The sequence below is a fragment of the Euprymna scolopes genome, chromosome 6 (assembly GCF_053919585.1).
Source record: "Euprymna scolopes isolate OS-2025 chromosome 6, ASM5391958v1, whole genome shotgun sequence".
NCBI lineage: Eukaryota > Metazoa > Mollusca > Cephalopoda > Sepiida > Sepiolidae > Euprymna > Euprymna scolopes.
Window position 1 is genome coordinate 64,134,824 of NC_136487.1, and position 11,275 is coordinate 64,146,098.

Genomic DNA, 11,275 nt, shown 5'->3' on the forward strand with positions numbered 1-11,275 from the left:
CTCTCTACTACATTTTTCTAGGCTACTTTTAAGTGGGCCACATTATAGTTGGAAGAAAATACTATTATTAAAGAGGAGTTTGGTCACATCTTTAAAAATATTATCTCGTAAAATTAATTTGAAAAATTTAGAAAACCAAATAATGTAATAAAATCTTTCATTAAATGAGTAGAATTATTTTTCCTGGCATTTTCTGTGTAAAATATCGTTTTCAAATAAGACTGCTGTGTGTTTTTATCTTCATGTTGCTGTTGAGAGGTCAGTCCTTCGTGGAGAGAGAAAAGTAGACGTCCAGTTTTAATGGCGGATATTGTCAGTCTGAAATCGATGTGTGTGTGTTTGCATTATTGGTGAGAATTTTAAATAGAAACAGTTTGGTCATTTCTTTGAAAACATTATTTTGTAAGGTTAATTTTACAATTCTAGCAAAGCAAATACTGTTATACATCTATTTTGGAGACTTTCGAGATCAGACACATTTTTTAAGAAGATTGGTGGTGTTTTGCTTGTATGTCTCTTTATTGTGCTGGTGGTATTCACGCTGATAGGTCAAATGACATTATTGTTGCTGAAAGACTATAATCATGTAAAACTAAAAATATATTAATTTAACACAAAATAATATTAAAAAAAGAAAGAAGTATGAGATGTCAAGAACGCACCATCATTTACGGTGTAGTTCGCTCTTTATTTATATATTATTCTCTTACTCCTCTATCCCCTCTCTCCCTTTTCTCTCTCTGTCTCCCTCTCTGTCTCTGTCTCTGCCCCCCTCTCTGTCTCTGTCGCTGTCTTTCTGCAAGGAATTCGTTTATCTTTATTTATAACAAACAGCGATATCATTGATTAATGTGTATCTATGGAAAAGTGGCGGTGTATTTTGTGAAGTTTATCTTACCGGAATATATCTAGTCCAAATATAGGATGTAGTCGATGAAATAGATTGGAATTCCTTTTTGTGAATAGCACGTTTTTAAAAATACCCTAATTCCATGAACAGACATATGAAATTTAGATGAGTTGTTATGAATCTGAATGACTTTTCATAGATTATACTTTTTTTAATTTGAAATCAATATATTTGCTATTATTAAAAACAAAAGAAGAATTAAAACAAAGACAAAATAAATAAATAAATAAATAAAAAAGTATGCGGGCTAATAATTCTACTTTACCAATAGTAACAAATAATAATTAATTGATAAAATATTATTTTCTAAAATCAACATGCAAATTCGACAGATATCGCATATACAGGGTGGGACGATAAACGTGTTGCCCTAAAGAAAACAACACTACAGCTTTCTTTTAAAACTTTTATTGAAAAAAAATCAATTCAGGTAACTTGATTATGTAGTAGAGCTGACATTATTCAATGTAGCCGCTTTCAGCCTCAATCATCGCCTCGATACAGGCCCGGAACTAGGAGCATGTTTTTTCCACACGCGCCGGCGGGAGCTCGGCGAATACTTAGAGGATGGCTGTGATCAGGCTGGCTAACGTGCTGTGGGAGGTCCTGTTGGCGATGTTCTCGACGTATTACCAAACGAAGAAGTCCAGCGGGTTCAGATCGGGGAAGGCGACGGTGGCAGTGAGAAAAGTATACAAATTCATAGCACTCCTGAAGCTGAATTCTTTCATCTGTATTAGTGAACTTGTATCCGGTTTGGCATTTTCTTAATATATTGCTAAGGGCATCATGGCTAAGATTAAAAGTAGCGGTGATAGGAAATCGTCTTGGAAGATACTTCTTTGTATTTTAATTTCACTTTTATTGCGCATTCAAGTCTCCATGTTCTTATTGCATTTTCAATTAAATTGATAATCTTGCTATGTATTTTATACATTCTACGACATTCTATTACTATTATTCATGTGTGCTTTCTTGTAATCTATCCATGCCATGGCTATATATATATATATATATATACATATATATATATATATATATATATATATATATATATATATATATATATATTCTACTTTTACCTTTTTTTTATCTATGTATAGTAGGTCATGTGTTCCTCTTTCTCCCTTTTCGCATCCTTTCTGTTCCTCGGTTAGTAGTCCACGATTATGAATAGAGTCATAAATTTGTTCCTTCAGTTGTGCTGTTAGTATTTTCCACATTGTAGGTAAAGATGTTATAGGCATGTATAGGAGATGGTTCCTTTTTCTATGTCTATTTGCACCAGTGTAGTCCTACATTTGTTCATCCATTCTGGCACGACTGTTTCGCATATACATCTTTTCAGGATTATTCTTGATATTATTATTATGGGCTCTCAAGGAACTTTCACACAGGCTATCAAAGATCTCATTGAATACAGCCTGTGATGTTCCCCAGAAGCTGAGTGACAAGAAGTCTCCCTAGAGTTTCCAGTACTCTCCACGTCTTTCGATAACATTTTCAAATAAATTTGCATTATCGCAACAGCTGCTTGCCATTGATTTCTCGTTGGCAATGGTTATTGGTCTTTACTGGAATTAGAGTGGCAATAAGCCTCCCCAAGGTCCCAATTCCCTTCGCATTCATACAGTGGAGGTCTCGTCAGTGCTCACTCCTCTGTCTTTCCTTCCTCCTTGATTACTTGGCTATTTGGTTTCACTCTTTTTTTGGGTGGGGGAACAGTGATTTGGTAATCGGGTGATTGGGTGGGGTTAGAGAACTTATAGGTATGCAGCTTCAATGTTCTTGGATCCATGTACCGCTACATGTTTTGTCTCTGTGGCAGTTTGTCTGGTCTACGCTTTTGGTTTGTCTGTGTTAGTCCCCACATTAAAGGGTGTCCTTAATATTTCAGCTGTTTTCATTATTGTTGTTCGTTGTATTTTTCCAGTCATTCCTCTGATTTCAATTTTTCCCATTCTTTTTCTCAAAGTTTTTCGAGATTATTCCTAGTGTTCCTACTATTATAGGTATCATTTTGATTTTCTTCATCTTCCATAACCCTTTCAATTCTCTAGCTAGTTCTGTGTATTTGCTCCATTTCTCCTTTTCTTTGATATTCACCCTGTGGTCCGCTGGAACAGCAAAGTCTACGATTTGACAGGATTTTTCTTTCTTGTTAATTATTACGACATCTGGTCTTCTTGCTTGTATGAGTTTATCAGTTATTATTATTATTATTATTATTATTATTATTATTATTATTGGCTCATAAAGAGCTTTCACACAAAGATCTCCTCTTGAAAGCAACATGTGGTGTTCTCTGGTGGCTGAGTGACAACAAGTCTCTCCAGGCTTCCAGTACTTGCCACCTCTTTCGATAACATTTGCAAATAAATTTGCATTGTCACAACAGCCTGTTGCCATTGATTTCTCGCTGGCAACGGCCATTGGTCTCAACTGGAATTTGAGTGGTAATAAACCTCGCTAAGGTCCCAGTTCTCTTCTCACTTTTCCAGCGGGGGTTTGGTCAGTGATCTCTTCTCGATCTTTCCATCCTCCTTGATCCTTCTCGACTATTTGGCATCACTCATCTGGGGGTGGGGATTATGAAGCGATGTGAGAGGTTATGGAGGGAGGTAATGTGAGGTGATAGGGGAGTATTATTATTATTATTATTATTATCATTATTATTATTATTATTATCATTATTATTATTATTATTATTATTATTATTATTATTATTATTATTAACCAAACGATAACTAAAATTAACTGAAGATAACCATTAACAATTGATTTGTCTCTTATCGATTTATCTTCAGGGTTAAAATTAATATATTTAAAAAAGTTATCTACATATTTAAAGTAACTTTTGACCTAAATGAATATTTTTAAAAACAGGTTATCAGTATTTAAATTAAATAGAAAGTAGAAAGTCGACCGAGTGCGAATTTTCGTCGCCCTCGTAACTTATATTGCATATTAGATGCATTAAAAAAAATGAAAAATGAAAGGTCAGAAACCGGACTAACCAACAAATAATATCGTCAATAATTTGCAAACGAAGTCTAGGCTGGTTCGGTCATACTATAGAATTGTCCCTAGAAGAAAATTTCTAACAAAGTGGTCCAATGAACCCTTTATAGAAAAATGAAAAATGGAAGGTCAAAAATAAACCGGAAGCAAGCAATCGAGAGAGATTTTGATTGAATTGGGAAGAAGCTAGAAGAGCGCTTTAGATCTGGCTTCAGATCAGAAACGATAGTAGACTTTGACTACCTCATGCGTCGCAGGGTGTGGAGGTTTTAAGTTTAAGTAAGTTTATTTATATATTATTTTCCAGAAGTAATAAACAAAATCATATACACTTTAACACTTCTCTTATGAACAACCATATATTTTTACCTACACGCTATATGGATGAAAGCAATCGAATAGTTATCGACAATAATCAATTGCCCCCCTCCACCTCCAAAAAGAGGAGTTGTCACTATTTTTTATTCATTTGATCAAGAATATAATAATTTTAGAAAATATTGAATTAAAAAAAGTGAGTCGTTATAAATTTATTTTACTTAAACTTAGGAACTCCGCGTCCTGCGACGCATGAAGTAGTCAAAGTCTACCATTGTTTCCGATTTAAATCGAGATCCAAAGCGCCCCTCTGACTTCTTCCCGATGCAATCAAAATCTCGCTCGATTATCCGCTTCCGGTTCATTTTTGACTTTCCAGTTTTTATTTCTCCATAAAGGTTCCAATGGAGGAGTTTTTTAGAAGTTTTCTCTGAGGACAATTCTAGAGTATGACCGAGCCAGCCTCGCCTTCGTTTGCAAATTACTGATTGATTACTAATTGATTGGTATTTCTGTAACGTTACATACATGTTAACGTGTAGACACCGTCGCAAGAAATCGAAGACAAGGAATAACTCGACTCACTTTTTTCAATGAAATAACAGACATTTATTTCCAGGTACTTGTTCAAACCTGTCACTCTCGGTCCACGTATGTTAAACGTCTATCTTTGTCATCTCTCTAACGTGATTATCAGTATGCGCACGCGTTCTTTTTATAATCCTTTTCCATTTCTCCTTGCTGTGACGCCATCTCGCACAATGATCGGTCATTTGCATACAGCTCCCATACGCACGTCCGCGCTCTGTTACAGATCGATCCCTCCATTTGCTCCATAGCATCTTTCTAAGGCATGGACTTAATTTCTTTACTTGATTTAGGTTTATTTTGAAATGCCAACTTTCATTTTCATATAGCAGTATGAACACGATGTTGCCGTTATATTATGTTGGTGCAAAAACAATATCTCACATATGTTACTTTTATATATAATTTCTGAATTAATTCATTGATATATATAGCCAGGTTATATACCATTTTGAAGCGCGTTTCTCGTTCTATCGAATAGTATTATTCGTTACCGTTCTCAATCTTTTCATTCATTTTTTTTTTGCACGCTTTTCGACAGCATGGACAAAATTCAAGTCCGCACGATTTTCTTTTTTCAGTTCAAACTAGGCCGAAAAGCGACCAAGACAGCTCGAGATATCAATGATGCGTTTGGCTCAGGAACCATTAACGAACGTGTGGAACAACGGTGGTTCAAAGAACTTTCACAATGATGACGAGAGCCTCGAAGATGAAGATGGCCGTGGCCAGCCGACTGCTGTTGATAACGAACATTTGAAAGCGTTACTTTAAGCCGATCTTCGCAAAACCACACGAGAAGTTGCTGTTGAACTCGGGGTCAACCACTCAACAATCATTCGCCATTTAAAGTAAATAGGGAAGTCAAAAAAGGTTGGATAAATGGGTTACGCATGAATTGAACAATAATAATAAAAAAAAAACGTCGTTTTGAGCTGTCTTATACGCTCCTTCTGCGCAACAAAAACGACTCATTTCTCGAGCGGATAATGGTATGCGATGAGAAGTGGATCCTCTACAACAACCGGCGATTTTCAGCACAGTGGTTGGATGCCGGAGACGCTCCACGACACTTCCCGAAACCGAAATTGTACCAAAAAAAGGTTATGGTGACCGTTTGGTGGTCTGCGACCGGTCTCATCTATCACAGCTTATTGAATTCGGGCGAAACAATTACGGCGAAGTTCCGCCGACAAAATGCACCAGAAGCTCCAATGTATGTGCCCGAGATTGGTCAATATGAAGGGACCAATTCTCCTCCATGACAACGCTCGCTCGCATGTTACTGAACTGACCCTGCAGAAGCTGAACGAATTGGGTTACGAGACTCTACATCATCCGCCATATTCATCGAACCTCTTAACCACAGATTATCACTTTTTGAAGCATCTCGACAACTTCCTGTGCGATAAATGCTTCAAAAGCCGAGATGATGCCGAATCAGCCTCCAATAACGTCATCGTTTCCAGAACCCCGGATTTCTATGCTAATGGAATAAATAAACTTGTTTCTCGTTGGGAAAATGTGTCGATTCTAATGGTTCTTATTTCGATTAACAAAGTTTATTATGAAAGGAATTATGATCTTTTAAAGTTGAACTTTAAAAAACGACATTATTTTTGCCCCAACCTACTATAATCTCAATTTTGATTTGAGGGTGATTTTTTTTTCGCCAGATCTTGCAAAACTAAACTTTTCAGATCAAACTGCTGATTTTATATTTGTTTTTTTAGGTAATACTTAATCAGTTATATTTACTCGGAGAGTGTGACGAAAGACAACGAATACATGAAGAGAAAAAGAGAGAGTGAGAGAGAGAGGGAGAGGTGCATAAAGAAATAGAGAGAGCGGGGTGGAGAGAAAGAGGAGGGAAAAAGAATTAAATTGTCTCCCAGAAAACAGGGAGTTATGCTGAATGCTATGCCTATTTATATTAGCTTCAAAACAAAAACAAAGTTAAACACCAGGTCGGTTTTAACGAGGGAAAAAGTTGGTTCCCCAAAAGGAACGCTCCGGATGGGAACAAAATGCCTGCATCGTCAAATCGGCCATATTTCAAGCGGCAGGCAATAACGAAAATAGGATAACATCTAATACTAGACATTTTAGCCCATCAAAAACGGACAAAATTTTAGCCCATTAAAAACGGACAAAATTTATAGCCCGATTACTTAGAATGAGTGTTTCATGCCAAAGTGATGGTTGAATACGGTTAAATGTGTGCTCACTTTTTGCATGAAATACTAATTCCTGTTAAATACTAATTCCTATTCATCCCTAAGTGTGCATTGAACGAATACCATAATACCTAGTTCGCTGCACCATTTTATAACAAAAGTCAATAAAAAATTTCAGACAGATTGGCGATATAGTATCCGAGAAAATTTGAAACGGACAGACAGAGAAACAGACGGACAGATTAACAGAAATATATTATATACTTTATCTACTTACTTCTCCAAGAAAACTCAGAGAAATCTACTGTAACGACGTTGCATGAGTGGAGCCCAAGTGTCTCACCGGTGTAGCTAATCCCAGGAGATTCAGCCCCCAGGCCAAGCTTATTGCCATAATACCTACGAGCGCTGATTATATTAGCACTATGTCAACTAGTAAATATCAGTGCTAGTATATATATGTGTGTTTTGATAGATAATAGCCGACGCAATATACATGCGAAAATAACAATAATTTTTTTAGTTAAAGATTTAGTTCTGCACAAACAGTTAAAAGTCAGTTCGCTTATGATTTTGACCTGTTGAGTAATGGAATTGAGCACACCGACAGGGGCGATCGTGGTTGATTAATCAGTTATTTTTTTTTTTTTTGTTGGATATTTGTTTTCAATTGTTGGTATGGAAAAGCCGATTCGCTTTGAGATGTCGATTGAAAGAATTGTACTTAAATTATTTATTAAAGATTGTCCCCGCGTAAAATAGGAAACGTCATTTCGCTTGATGATAAAGACAATAGTCGAAATCGGAGAATTTATTTGTTGACCTCGTCTGAACCTTAGGACATGATGTCGTCGCGTTTGATCAGAGAAAACCTGAATTTCCTCAGCCGGTCTGGTGTATCCGACTGGCCCATCTGCTTTTGCATGAGTCGATGTGGCACTCGTTGATTGGTCGATCGAGGGGAGATAATCGAGAACAATAACTTGAAAAATAAATGCATTATCTCCGAGCAGGAAGACCTGCCGTTACTTTAAATTGAATGCGGATCGCTATTATGCACTGTTTGGACTTGACGCATAACACCATATTATTTTCCTTATTTTTATTGCGCCTCTTCTCTCGTTTTGTCCTTTTAAATTTTATCTAGATTTGCTAATTCTCTTTCTATAGGTTGGTTGGTTGTTTTTGTTTTACGGCATATCAACCCATTTCAGATTATTTAATGCTGAAGAACAATTTTTTAATAGAATATATTTTTTTGTTTTTTTTTTCACGTGGGTTTCTATTTAACCCATAGTTGGGACCCTAACAGGTACTCCCACTCCGGGTGGACCTGGGAGCAATGACAATTAAAGGGTGGCTCCACACTCCTCAAAGCCCGCAAGCTAGCACCTCACCGTTGGATATAGTTCAAAGTCATATCCAGGACCCTTTCTATGGGAAACACATACACATCATAGACACATACACGCATGCATTGAGTTTGATAGAGAGAGAATTATAGACAAGCAAAGTAATCCCAATTAAAAATATATGTTCTTGTGAATTCGAAAACAACTGGACCGTTTTATGAACTTTGGAACATAAAAGGGAGTGGATTGAACCATGTTTAATATCTTTTTTTTTTATTCCAGCAAAGTGACAAAATACCCATTTGAAAATAAATAGCTATATATTAATGTCGTAGTACTTTTAACGTGCATACATACGTATGTCATGATTACCAGATTATAAATTCTTCGATCGGGAGATCCTATTTATTAAAAAAGAAGGATAGAAGATAATAATATACTATGAACATTAAATCAGTATACACATACGCAAATGTAATGTTGTTAACAACTTCTATCTTTCTTTTTAATAAATAGGATATCCCTATCACCTAAGAAGCAATGTAAAAAACATTTAAAATAAATGATGCCGCTTTTTGGTCATACGTTTTGAAGAAAACATGCTTTGTTTTTTTTTTTTTAATTTTGTTTATTTTCTTAGTGAAACCTTATCCTGTATTAATGGCATCCTTGACACGATTTCTCATAGAAAATTTGATCTCAAAATTGTAATGTAAAAAAATGGTTGTGAAATATTTGATAATTTACGTAATGGTTTGCGTGTGCCATGGTTTATTTAAAAAAAAAATGAATAGACTCAGAGTAAGTCAAATGTCTTTTAATTCTATAAAAAAATATCTTTGATTAGAAATAATTATTATTGAAACAATATCGACAATTATGTCGACTGCCGCTGTGGAATTTCCACAGGTCTCGCTAGTACTAATAAAATTTACATTGTTGCACTTCTCAAACAGGGCGCGACCAAATAATACTGATTGAAAAGCTAACACTTGAAGTCAAACATGTGAAAATAGTTTTATAGTACGGACATGAAAAAAAATGTATATTATTTAATTAATTGGAATTCATTATTAAGATGAGTATTATTTATTTATTTATTTATTTATTTATTGCGGAGTATTATCTTCATCTTTAAGTTGTTGTTTCACGGTGTTTCGGTCAACTATTCCTTTAACCACCTGACGAAAGCCAGAGGAACAGTTGGCCGAAACGTCGTGAAACAACAACTTAAAAATAAGGATAATAATCCGTAATGAATAAATAAATAAATGAAACTTGTTTTAACTTTTATATATGGTCAGAGTTAAATGCTTGGTAAAGAAGAATATTAGGGTGAAGAACGTGACGTTAGAATTAACTGTTTGATCGCATCTGTCTGAAATTAAATATTGAATTCGAAAAAAGGGGTCACCATCTTTCTGTAAAATAACACCAACTTTTATTGAAGAGAACATTGGAACATAAGGAGAATTGTTAGGTAAACTGACTTTAGTCCATCCTGAAATTCCATACTAGCAGGTCGCTTGTAACTAAACGATGAGAACAAGATAACATATCCTATCACGAGACGATCTCTTCTGGAATTAGTTTAAATCGTATTTCAGATGACAAGTTTCCTTGGCGCGCATTGATTTCGAGTTTGTGCCGTCGCAGTTGATCAAAGCGAAACCACAGCTCAATCTAATGTAAGATACTGCGCGTGGATAGATGTTCGTTCGGTAGGAGAGACGATGAATGACTCGCGCTGAATTATGAAGCAAGGGTTGAGCAATTCCTACCCACACCTCTCCTGAGCCGGCAATGCTTGATTCCATTGGCAAAGAGAAGTCCAGGAGAATTGGAAACGATGCCGAGATAAGCGTAGAGCACATACAGCACCAGGAATTCTCAAATGGTCACCCATTTTAGTACTGACCAGGCTCAACTGTGCTTAACTTTGGTGATCTAACGGAACCAGTGGGTCAACGTGATCAAGCCGTTTATACACTGCGTGTACATATAAATAAAATAAGTTCCTACTGTAACTGCTATGATATAAATAAAGTCAGAAACGGGCGATCAAAATTTGTTGGAAATTGTAAGGCTTAAATTTATTGGTTCACGGACAACGCTGGATGACTTCACTTGTTTGACGATAAAATGAAGTAATTTAATTCAATCTTTATCTCAGATTTATTTTTTTCTCTCTCTCTTAATAATTTGCTTTAGAATTGTAGCTGTCAATTTACGAGATCAGAGGCCAGCTGTCGTCTGCAAGTTGAAAGCGCGTTGAACAGCAGACGACAGATAAAGAGAGGCGAACGAGAAAGAAATGCAATGGCGCTGTCATTTCGGTAGCGAAAGTTGGCAGGAAGCACACCTTACATTTGACAGTTGCCGGGTGTTAAATTTCTCTTAATCGCTGACAAGAAGTTAATTCGACAAAAGAAAGTAAACATCATCGCCATCAAAATAGGTGCAACCTCTTCATACTATTATAGCATCAAACCTATAAGCATTTAGAGAGCGGAAAAAATCAAACATGAGTTTCGGTAGATAAGGCCTTATTAACTTAATATATCTATATCTTTATCTTTATCTCTATTATTATATAAAATTCACTTTGTGTGTGTGTGTGTATGTATGTGTGTTTGTGTTCGTATGTGTGTTTGAGTTCTTTCCTCATAAGTTCCAAAACGGCTGAGCCCCCCTTTTTTTCTTTTTTTTTTTTTTTTTTGCAAATTTCACACAAAGGTAATTTATATGTTTGGCAGTGTTCTTAGATATGCTTGCAAGAGAAATTCATCCGACAAGTATCGAAAATCGGAAAAAATCCGAGCTTAAAAATAGTCTTCTCTGGTAGTTAAAAAGAAACATTTATACAGGAGGAATTTTTTACGTTACACTGCCCATCACACCGGCCGGTG

At 35.8% G+C, this 11,275-nt stretch overlaps 1 pseudogene; it reads right to left on the bottom strand.

Moving 5' to 3' along the window:
* Positions 1-10,235: 10,235 nt before the first annotated feature.
* Positions 10,236-10,352, bottom strand: LOC145278382 (5S ribosomal RNA; annotated as a pseudogene).
* Positions 10,353-11,275: the final 923 nt, after the last annotated feature.